Below are 10,493 nucleotides of genomic sequence, written 5' to 3' on the forward strand. Positions count from 1 at the left end.
ATGCCAATCAAAACCACAATGAGATACCATCTCACACCAGTTAGAATGGCGATCATTCAAAAGTCAGGAAACAACAGGTTCTGGAGAGGATGTGGAGAACTAGGAACACTTTTACAGTGTTGGTGGGACTGTAAACTAATTCAAACATTGTGGAAGACAGTGTGGTGACTCCTCAGGGATCTAGAACTAGAAATACTATTTGACCCAGCCATTCCATTACTGAGTATATACCCAAAGGATTATAAATCATGCTGCTATAAAGGCACATGCACACATATGTTTATTGTGGCACTATTCACAACAGCAAGACTTGGAACCAACCCAAATGTCCATCAATCATAGACCGGATTAAGAAAATGTGGCCCATATACACTATGCAGCCATAAAAAAGGATGAGTTCATGTCCTTTGTAGGGACATGGATGAAGCTAGAAACCATCATTCTGAGCAAACTATCACAAGGACAGAAAACCAAACACCGCAAGTTCTCACTCATAGGTGGGAATTGAACAATGAGAACACTTGGACACAGGGTGGGGAACATCACACACCAGGGCCTGTCATGGGTTGAGTGGAGCAGAGAGGGATAGAATTAGGAGATATACCTCATATAAATAATGAGTTAATGGGTGCAGCACACCAACATGGCATATGTATACATATGTAACAAACCTGCACGTTGTGCACATGCACCTAGAACTTAAAGTATAATAATAATAATAAAAAATTTATAAGTAAAAAAAAAATTCAGGTCTTTGCAATAATATCAAGGCACGGTGGCTTACACCTGTAATCCCAGCACTTTGGAAGAATGAGATGGGTGGATCACCTAAGGTTGGGAGTTTCAGACCATCCTGACCAACATGGAGAAATGAAATCTCTACTAAAAATACAAAATTAGCCAGGCACTGTGGTGTGTGCCTGTAATCCCAGCTACTCAGAAGGCTGAGGCAGGAGAATCCCTTGAACCTAGGAGGCGGAGGTTGTGGTTAGCGGAGATCACGCTGTTGCACTGAAGCCTGGGCAATAAGAGTGAAACTCTGTCTCAAAAAACAAAAACAAAAACAAAAAACAAACCAAACCAAAAAGAGAACTAATGCAGAAAATGAAAACCAACTGCTTGTTTTTATTTGTAAGAGGTAAATAATAAGAACACATGAACACAAATAACCGACACTGAGGACTAGTTGAGGGTGGAGTGTGCAAGGACTCAGAGGATCAGAAAACATACCTGTTTGGTGCTATGGGTAGTACCTCAGGGACAAAATAATCTGCACACCAAACCCCCGTGACACAATTTTAGCTGTGTAACAAACCCACGTGTACCCTGAAACAAAAATTAAACCTAAAAGAAAGAAAAAAAAATCCCAGGGTGGGAGAGTGCAATGTAGGTGAAAGGACTGATGTTTGCTACAGATAGTGGTCCCAGTGGGGCTGTACTGATTTATTTCTATGTGCATGCATGCAGACTAGATTATGAACACGTGTTCCAGAACCCTAGTTTGATAAAGAAAATAGGTTGCTACAGCAGATTTAGAGTCTGAGGGGATGGACCAGGAGACTTGTTTTTTGGCAAAAAACACTTGGATCAAAAACGCCATGGTGAAGTTCCTGAGGGGGGTGCCCAATCCTGGGAGGAGTGTGGACACATCAATATCTAGTGTGTGTGTTTGTGAGTGGGTGGGAATCCTGTGGTAGCAGCTGTGTGAAAAGGGGGTCTGTCATCAGAGCTCCTTTCCTCTAAGTTTTCAGGCTTCTGTCACCCTGGGAGAAAACCTGGAATCACAGGACAATGGGCAGTGTGACTGCTTGTGTACAGGAGAGCAGTCTCTCATTCCCAAACACCCAGAGTTTTATTCCAGGCAAGGACTCTGTCATATCTTATTTCTGGCACCAAATCTGTAGAGTTTGCTGAACATCAAAAAATTCTCCAACAACTTATTGTCTAACATTTGAATTCTGACACTACCCACAGTCAGAACAGATCCTGATTCAGGGCTCAGGTCCCAACATTGTCCTCACTGCAGATGCCAATCACAAACCCCATGGGCCCATGTACGCTTCTGAGCTAATGTTTAATATTTGGGGCTGCCATGACCTCCCTGAAGTTGAATAATTTTGTATAGCCACTCACAGTACTCAGTGAAACACTGTCATTATGTTTACCAGTTTCATATATAAGATGCAGCCCAGGAAAAGCCAAATGGAAGAAATGCATAGAACAAAGAAAAGTGATGGGGAAAGATGAAATGCATAGATAATGATGGAAAATATTTGCAATTAATACAATTCTCCATCCTATATGTGCTCCAGGAACAGTTTATGGAAAGAAACACTCTTCCCATTACAACTTAGACGGTGCTCCATTTTCTTACCTGTCACAGAGCCAGACATACACTCTGCATATTTTCTTTTTCTCATTAAAAAAGTCAGCTGAATTTGTCTTCAGTGGTAAAAATATTTGTCTTTTTCTTGAGCCAGAATCTCACTCTGTCACCCACGCAGAAGTGCAGTGGTGTGATCTTGGCTCACTGCAACATCTGCATCCCAGGCTCAAGAAATTCTCCTGCTTCAGCCTCCGGAGTAGCTGGGATTACAGGCGCCCACCACCATGCCTGGCTAATTTTTGTATTTTAAGTAGAAACAGGGTTTCACCCTGTTGCCTAGGCTGGTCTCAAACTTGTGACCTCTGGTGATCTGCATGCCTTGGCCTCCTGAAATGCTGGGATTACAGGTGAGCCACCATGCCAGGCTTAAAATAAAATATTTCCTTTTTTTTTCTGAGTTGGAGTCTTGCTCTGTTGCCCAGGCTGGCATGCAATGGCGTGATCTCAGCTCACTGCAAACTCTGCATCCCAGGTTCAAGCTATTCTGCCTTAGCCTCCTGAGTAGCTGGCATTACAGGCACATGCCCCCACATGTGGCTAATTTTTGTATTTTTAGCAGAGACAAGATTTCACCATCTCAGGCTGGTCTCCTGACCTTGTGATCCGCCCACCTCGGCCTCCCAAAGTGCTGGAATTACCGACATAAGCCACCACACCCAGCCTAAAAGTAAATACTTCTTAAACTTTACTTAAGCTTATCTCCCTCCCTCAGGCTCCTGAACTTTGAGCTACCCTCAGTCTGAGTCAACATACAACCCCATTTTATGTCCCTCCTAAGAATATGCTGATTTCAGGATAAGACATTCTCTTTTCTATAATCTGACATTTTCACCCTCCATTTGCCATTCCTCTCCCACCTCTCCCACCTCCTTTCTAATCTTGTTTGCTCCTCCCTAGAAAAGAAAGCCCTTTTCTGTCTACATCTATGCAAGCTGTAAAGATCTTATAGTTAGTTGGTACTTCCTCCTGTTGCAATATGTTTTTGGAATTCATTTTTTTAACATAAATCTAACATTTGTATTACACAAACTGTAAAATGTGCCTCAAAACAATAGCAACTTCATCATCATTAGTAAGACCCTCCCAGTTTCCTTTCATTTTAACCTTAACTGCATCTGCCTGTGGGGCCCCAGATTTCCACGGCTCTGCAGCTTCTGAGGATAAAGGCTCCTTCCATGGCTGGGGTGAGCAGGCTGAAACATCTGCAGGAAAGGCTCCTCAGGAATAACTAACTGGGCCTTTAATAACCTCCTGCTGCAGGCTTAATATTAGCCTTAGCTTGGAGTCACCAGGTTCAAGCTTTAATTTCCGTGTCAGAGTTATTCACTTGGTTTTTGAAACTGTTGAATTTCAGTGAAATTACTCAAACACTGTGTTTATATAAGGGATGGAAATTTTAAGGTGCTTACTTTTTTTTTTTTTGAGATGGAGTCTCGCCCTGTCACCCAGGCTGGAGTGCCATGGTATGATCTCAGCTCACAGCAACCTCTGCCTCCCGGATTCAAGTCATTCTCCTGCCTCAGCCTCCCAAACAGCTGAAACTACAAAGTATGCGCCACCATACCCTACTAATTTTTGTATTTTTAGTAGAGATGGAATTTCACTATGTTGGGAAGGCTGGTGTGGAACTCCTGACCTCAAGTGATCTACCTGTCTTGGCCTCCCAAAATGATGGGATTACAGGCATGAGTCACTGCACCTGGCTAATGTGCTTGCATTTTATACCTTCATAAGAAAAGCAAATATACCTACTTCTTTCAGACAATATATGTATTATCTTATTATTTCTATTAAAAATAATGTAGTAAAAAATTAGTCATATGGGAACACTTGTAGACGGTACCATGTTTCATCACATATAATTTAGCATTAAATTCAGAAATGAAGACAACAGGATATAGACATGATATTTATTCACTGTTACAAATTTACTCAGCAAAACGAGCTACTGATGTTTTGATGAGTTTATGTAACTCATCAATTATCTACAACATTTTCCTGTGGAAATATATTCATTGTCTACAGCCAAAATGAAAGATTTTTCCTATTTTTTCCCTTGGTAGTTAGCATTCTTAAAGTTAAGGCTTGGAATTCTGTTTGAAATCACTCAGCCATAAAAAACACAGCTGAGAAAATTCCTAAACTCACTCTGGGAAAGAAAAAGATAAATGAGAATTAACAAATGGAATATATGATTAGATATTAATTTTTTGAAACTCATCTTTTATTTTCTTTGTAAATATTTTCTTACCTTTCAAGCCCTACCAATAAAACGCAAATTTCAGTTAAAAAAAATGTCAGCTGGGTGCAGTGGCTCATGCCTGTAATACCAGCACTTTGGGAGGCCAAGGCAGGTGGATCACTTAAGACTAGAAGTTTGGGACCAGCCTAGTCCATCTCTACTAAAAATACAAAAACTAGCCGGGCCTAGTGGTGCGCACCTGTAGTCCTAGCTACTTGGGAGGCTGAAGCATGAGAATCAATTGAACCCAGGAGGTGGAGGTTGCAGTGAGCTGAGATTGAGCCATTGCATTCCAGCCTGTGCAACAGATTGAGACTGTCTCAAAAAAGAAAAAAAAAAGGGAGGTCAAAATAAGTGAGCAAATCGTTTCAAGGTGCAGGTCCAATCACTCACCCCATCCTGTTCATTTACTTGCTCAATAACCACCCTCCCAGGAGACACTGCGCTATGCCCCAGTGAGTGCTCCAGGTGCATTTTACTTCGTAAATTTTTAGCCATCTCACTGGGGTCAGTTTTTTTGGTCTTTTGGAGTGTTTTTTTAAACAAATTTTTCACTATTTTTATGCCCCCCTCCCCGCCCCCCCGCCAAGAGAATCTAGGGGGCAGAAATTATTTGTTTTCCCCTCAATACCAGCACCTGATTGGCTGACAAGCAATGTGTCTCCAAGAATTGGAAGCTAGGTTGGTTGAAGAGAATCTTCATGTCTCAAGGGGTTAGTTTTCTTTCTTTCTTTTTTTTTGTGAGATCGAGTCTTGCTCTTGTCGCCCAGGCTGGAGTGCAATGGCGCAATCTCGGCTCACTGAAACCTCTGCCTCCTGGGTTCATGCCATTCTCCTGCCTCAGCCTCCCGAGTATCTGGGATTACAGGCACCTGCCACCATGCCCGGCTGATTTTTTGTATTTTTTAGTAGAGATGGGGTTTCACCATTTTTGCCAGGCTCCAGGCTGGTCTCGAACTCCTGACCTCAGGTGACCCACCCACCTCGGCCTCCCAAAGTGCTGGGATTACAGGTATGAGCCACTGCACCCAGCCTCAAGGGGTTAGCTTTTCAGAAAAAAAAAAAAGAAAAAGAAAAAGTGCACCAGGAGATAGATGCCTTTCAGGCCCAAGGCTGTCACCTGCTCTTTTGAGAGGCTACACTGTATACTTCAGGTGGTCCTATGGGAGAAAATGACCCAAGAGCTAATAGTCACTAGACACTCTACCAGACATAGCCATGGTGGGTATCTTGGTTTATTCCCAGAAAGTACTAAAACTCAGGCCCAGAAAGAAAACTGAACGATAGCTGAGGACACATCACCTTACAAAGTTTACAAAGGGTAATCTTGACCCAAAAACATTTTGGTAAGTTCTCTGGAAAAATAAAAGAAAAAGAGGAGCTGGGCGCGGCGGCTCACGCCTCTAATCCCAGCTTTTTGGAAGGCCAAGGCGAGTGATCACGAGGTCAAGAGATTGAGACCATCCTGACCCACATGGTGAAACCCCGTCTCTGCTTAAAATACAAAAAATTAGCTGGGCGTGGTGGCGGGCGCCTGTAGTCCCAGCTACTGGAAAGGCTGAGGCAGGAGGATCGCTTGAACCCAGGAGACGGAGGTTGCAGTAAATCGAGATCGCGCGACTGCAATCCAGCCTGGCAATAGAGCCAGATTCCGTCTCAAAAAACAAAAGCAACAAAAGAAAAGCCGGCACAGATATTTTTTACAATACAGTGTCAGGGGATTATTCTTTGCTTTCTTCTGGGAAATATTTACAAAGAGAAAACTAGTCTTTTCAATAGTGTTATGCAATGCTTTTAAAAAAATGATTAATTGAGGAACATGGGGTACCTTTGAGGCCCTGCTTAGGACACATGTGAAAAATGTTAGGGAAAAATCCGTCCCCTGTGGGGTGTGAAAATAATTAAGTGGCAGGCAATTAGACTGAGGAGGCTCTAGTCCTCGGATTCCTACTTCTAAAATAAAAATCTAAACTCAAGTGCAGTTTTTGCTAAATTACTACATTCGGGAAACAAAATTCAGGCTTAAAAAGCCATAAACTGCCAATTAAGCTCTGATTACATAACCAGCAAATTTCCACCTTAATTGTACAAATTAAGAAACTACATAAGTATACGTATTGAATTATTGAATATGATTTTCTTCATCATGCACCTTATAAATGTGTTTCCTTCAAGCCCCTCCCATGGACTGCAAACTACAAACTATAACTGGGTGCTCTTGAATGACTGATTAAATTATTTGATATTTTTGCGGTGACTCCCATAATTTTTTTTTTTTTTAGACAAAGTCTTAGGCCAGACGCGGTGGCTCACGCCTGTAATCCCAGCACTTTGGGAGGCCGAGGCGGGCGGATCACGAGGTCAGGAGATCGAGACCATCCTGGCTAACACAGTGAAACCCCGTATCTACTAAAAATACAAAAAATTAGCCAGGCGAGGTGGCGGGCGCCTGCAGTCCCAGCTACTCGGGAGGCTGAGGCAGGAGAATGGCATGAACCCCGGGGGTCAGAGTCTGCAGTGAGCCGAGATCGGGCCACTGCACTCCAGCCTGAGCGACAGCGAGACTCCGTCTCAAAAAAACAAAAAACAAAAAACAAAAAAAAAAGTCTTGCTCTGTCACCCAGGCTGTAGTGCAGTGGTGTGATCTCAGCTCACTGCAGCCTCCGCCTCCTGGGTTCAAGCGATTCTCTCTCCTCTGCCTCCCGAGTAGCTGGGACTAGAGACATTCGCCATCACACTCAGCTAATTTTTCTATTTTCTTTGTAGACATGGGGTTTCCCCATTTTGCCCAGGCTGGCCTTCAACTCCTGACCTCAAGTGATCAGCCCTTCTCAGCCTCCCAAAGTGTTGGGATTACTGGCGTGAACCACCGTGCCTGGCACCATTTTTTTTTTTTTTTTTTGAGACGGAGTCTGGCTCTGTCGCCCAGGCTGGAGTGCAGTGGTGTAATCTCGGCTCAATGCAAGCTCCGCCTCCCGGATTCCACACATTTTTAATAACAGAAAAGAGAAACTGTGAACCCCACGGACCAAAGCTCTTCTCATTCATGAACCCACATCCCGAGTCAGGATTCTCCTCTGACGACCCTCCCATGGTCCCTGCAAAATCTGGGAGAAACGCGGCGCTGCCGCTGCAGAGCTGCCCATAAAGGGCTCCAGGCCATGGCACAGTCACTGCGAGAGGAAGGGACAGGAGGCCCGGGGGCCCGGCTGTCAGCGCAGTCGCCATCTTAAGGCTGAAGGGGACTGAGGCCAACCTGGGCAAGGAGAACTTGGGGCACATATTGTGGAGCTGACTGCGAAGAGGCCTGAGTCCCGCCACAGTCACTTCCCACCGGTTCCACCCTGCCCCTTCTCGGGATGTCGGCCGGGCACTCTCACCATTTCTAGGCTTCCAGGGGGTCCTGGGGTTTTAGCTGTGGATCTCCCAATACCTGCAGGTCACAGGGCCACAGAGGCTGGGGCTCCAGGAGAATAGGCCACAGACCAGTGAAGACGAGACCTGAAGCTCGGGATGCAGCCAGAGACAAAGGCCGCGCCAAAAGCGTAAAGCCGTCCCCTTCGCTCCAGTTGCGTGCCTGATTGGACGGTTTCCAGCCCAGCGTCCCTGATTGGATAACGCTTTAGGTCCCGCCCCTCAGGCCCTGAGTGACAGAAGATGTGATCAGATGCTGGGCTGAGTGAAGAGAGACAGCTTAAGCTGCAGCCTTTACAGGCAGGGCCTCCTTCCTGAGATGAGCCAGGCCCACCCCAGAGCATGAGAAAATTCTCTCTTGTACTCACTCTCCTTTTGAATGTATTCAAAAGGTGAACAGAAGTATTTTGCTGGCATATTAATAATACGTAAAATTTTTGTTCAAGAGAAAATCAACGTTTACTTTGTTAGTAGTGTATTAGCAATACTAAAGCTAATTTTTTTTTTTTTTTTGAGACGGAGTCTCGCTTTGTCACCCAGGCTGGAGTGCAGTGGCGGAGTCTCACTCACCCGATTTTCCTGCCTCAGCCCCCTGAGTAGCTGGGATTACAGTTACAATTGTTGAAAAACAATAGACAATCACAAAAACAAGTTGACCTTTTTGTGTTCCTTAAGCCCAGTCCTGAAGAGCCCTGGTGACTGGGCTTTATGCCAAACAACTTGTTACTAAAGAGCTGTGGTCCCAGACTGCACCGAAGCTTCATGAGACCTCTCCTCGTCTGTGCACGGATGAGTGGCTGACTCTGGAGCCCAAGCTGTTGCTTCCTTGTCTGGTGGTGAATCCTCCACAGTCTGATGAGTGTGGTGTCTGACTCTGGAGCTCAGGCTCTTGCTGGTCTGATGGTGAGTCCTTCATAGTCTGGTGAGTGCGGTGTCTGACTCTGGAGCCCAGAGCTGGAAACTTGGGGACGTCCCAAATCCGGGAATGGAAACTCTCCCAGTTCTCCCCCTTGGTGTGCCCCATCTGGTGAATTTTGGGGGAACTCATGACCCAAGTCGTAATAGGAATTTCAAGCCTCATAAAGACATCGTGGTTGAAGCGGAGGTGTTTCATTTCCAGCAAAGCCCAATAGCAAGCTAACAATTGCTCCTCGAAAGGGGTATAAGCTTTGCTGGCCTCTGGCAGTTTCTGGGTCCAAAACCAGAAATGTACCTCTTCCCATCTTGTTTCTGCCTAAGGCTCCAATTGGCATGTTGATCTAGGACAGTTACTTGCAGTTCTACTGGCCCATCCCGAATGGGCCATAGATCCAGGGCCAGTTGCACTGCTTGTTTATCTTGTTCGGAAGCCAGGATCTCTTTCTCTCCCCAATCAAAGTCATAGCGTTTTCTAGTGACAGCATGCAGAGGTTGTAAAATGTTACCCAAGTGGGGAATATGATGTCTCCAGAATCCAAACAAGCCAATAAATTTCTGAGCCTCATTTTTAGTGGTAGGGGTTGCAAATTCTAGTATTTTAGCCATAGCCTTTGGTAAAATGAATTATTTCCCTGCATTCCATAGGATGCAACCAGCCCCTATCTTGACACATTATCTTATAAGCAGTAAGCAAACACCATCCACTCTGGGAGATCCCCTCAGCATCTCCTTTGCTGACTGGAATTCCCTGCAGCACTTCACGCACAAAGGTCTAAATTGCACTAATTTAGATTCCCAATTCTTACAAATGCCGGTTCCCCTTGACCATTCAATCGCCAAGGGAGAGAACTGGGGGAGTTTCCATCCGGGGATATGGGAAGTCCTCGAGCCTCCCGTCCTGTCCTTGTTGCCAAAAAGTGGCACACTTTTGTTTTTGAATCCTGTTTGTGACACCAAAAATGTTCTGTGCGGGAAACGAACGATTGGGAGAAGGAAAGACACACACACAATACCTTTAAGGGTAAACAAGCTTCATTCCACGTAAATGGCAATGCAGATACAATAAGCAAATTATGTAATAAGCAAAGCAATATAATAAGCAGATTGATATAACAAGTAGATTGATATAATAAGCAAATTGCAATGGGAAGAGGAGAAAGGAAAAAAGATATATATATTTACACTAATCAGACTATGGAGGATTCACCACCAGATGGGAAGCAACAGCTTGGGCTCCAGAGTTGGCCACTCATTCCTGCACAGATGAGAAGAGGTCTCATGAAGCTTCAACCCAGTCTGGTACCCTAGCTCTTTTGTAACTAGTTGTTTCTCATGAGGGCCAGTCACAAGGGCCCTTCATGACTGGGCACGAGGAACACAAAAATGTCAACTTGTTTTTGTGATTGCCTATTGTTTTTCAATAACTAATGTATAGGAATAGATTGAAATAGAGATTTCTCCTAAACAGCACGGAATGAACCCTTGAAGGGGCTCACACAACCTGTTCTGGGACTCGGTGACCATTGTTTGTGT

The 10,493-nt window shown here is 44.6% G+C and overlaps 1 pseudogene; it reads right to left on the reverse strand.

Moving 5' to 3' along the window:
• Positions 1–8,194, reverse strand: part of LOC100461389 (zinc finger protein 737-like) — a 197,315-nt pseudogene extending 189,121 nt beyond the window's left edge.
• Between the last annotated feature and the right edge of the window lie 2,299 nt (positions 8,195–10,493).

The sequence above is a fragment of the Pongo abelii genome, chromosome 20 (genome assembly GCF_028885655.2).
Source record: "Pongo abelii isolate AG06213 chromosome 20, NHGRI_mPonAbe1-v2.0_pri, whole genome shotgun sequence".
Classification (NCBI taxonomy): domain Eukaryota; kingdom Metazoa; phylum Chordata; class Mammalia; order Primates; family Hominidae; genus Pongo; species Pongo abelii.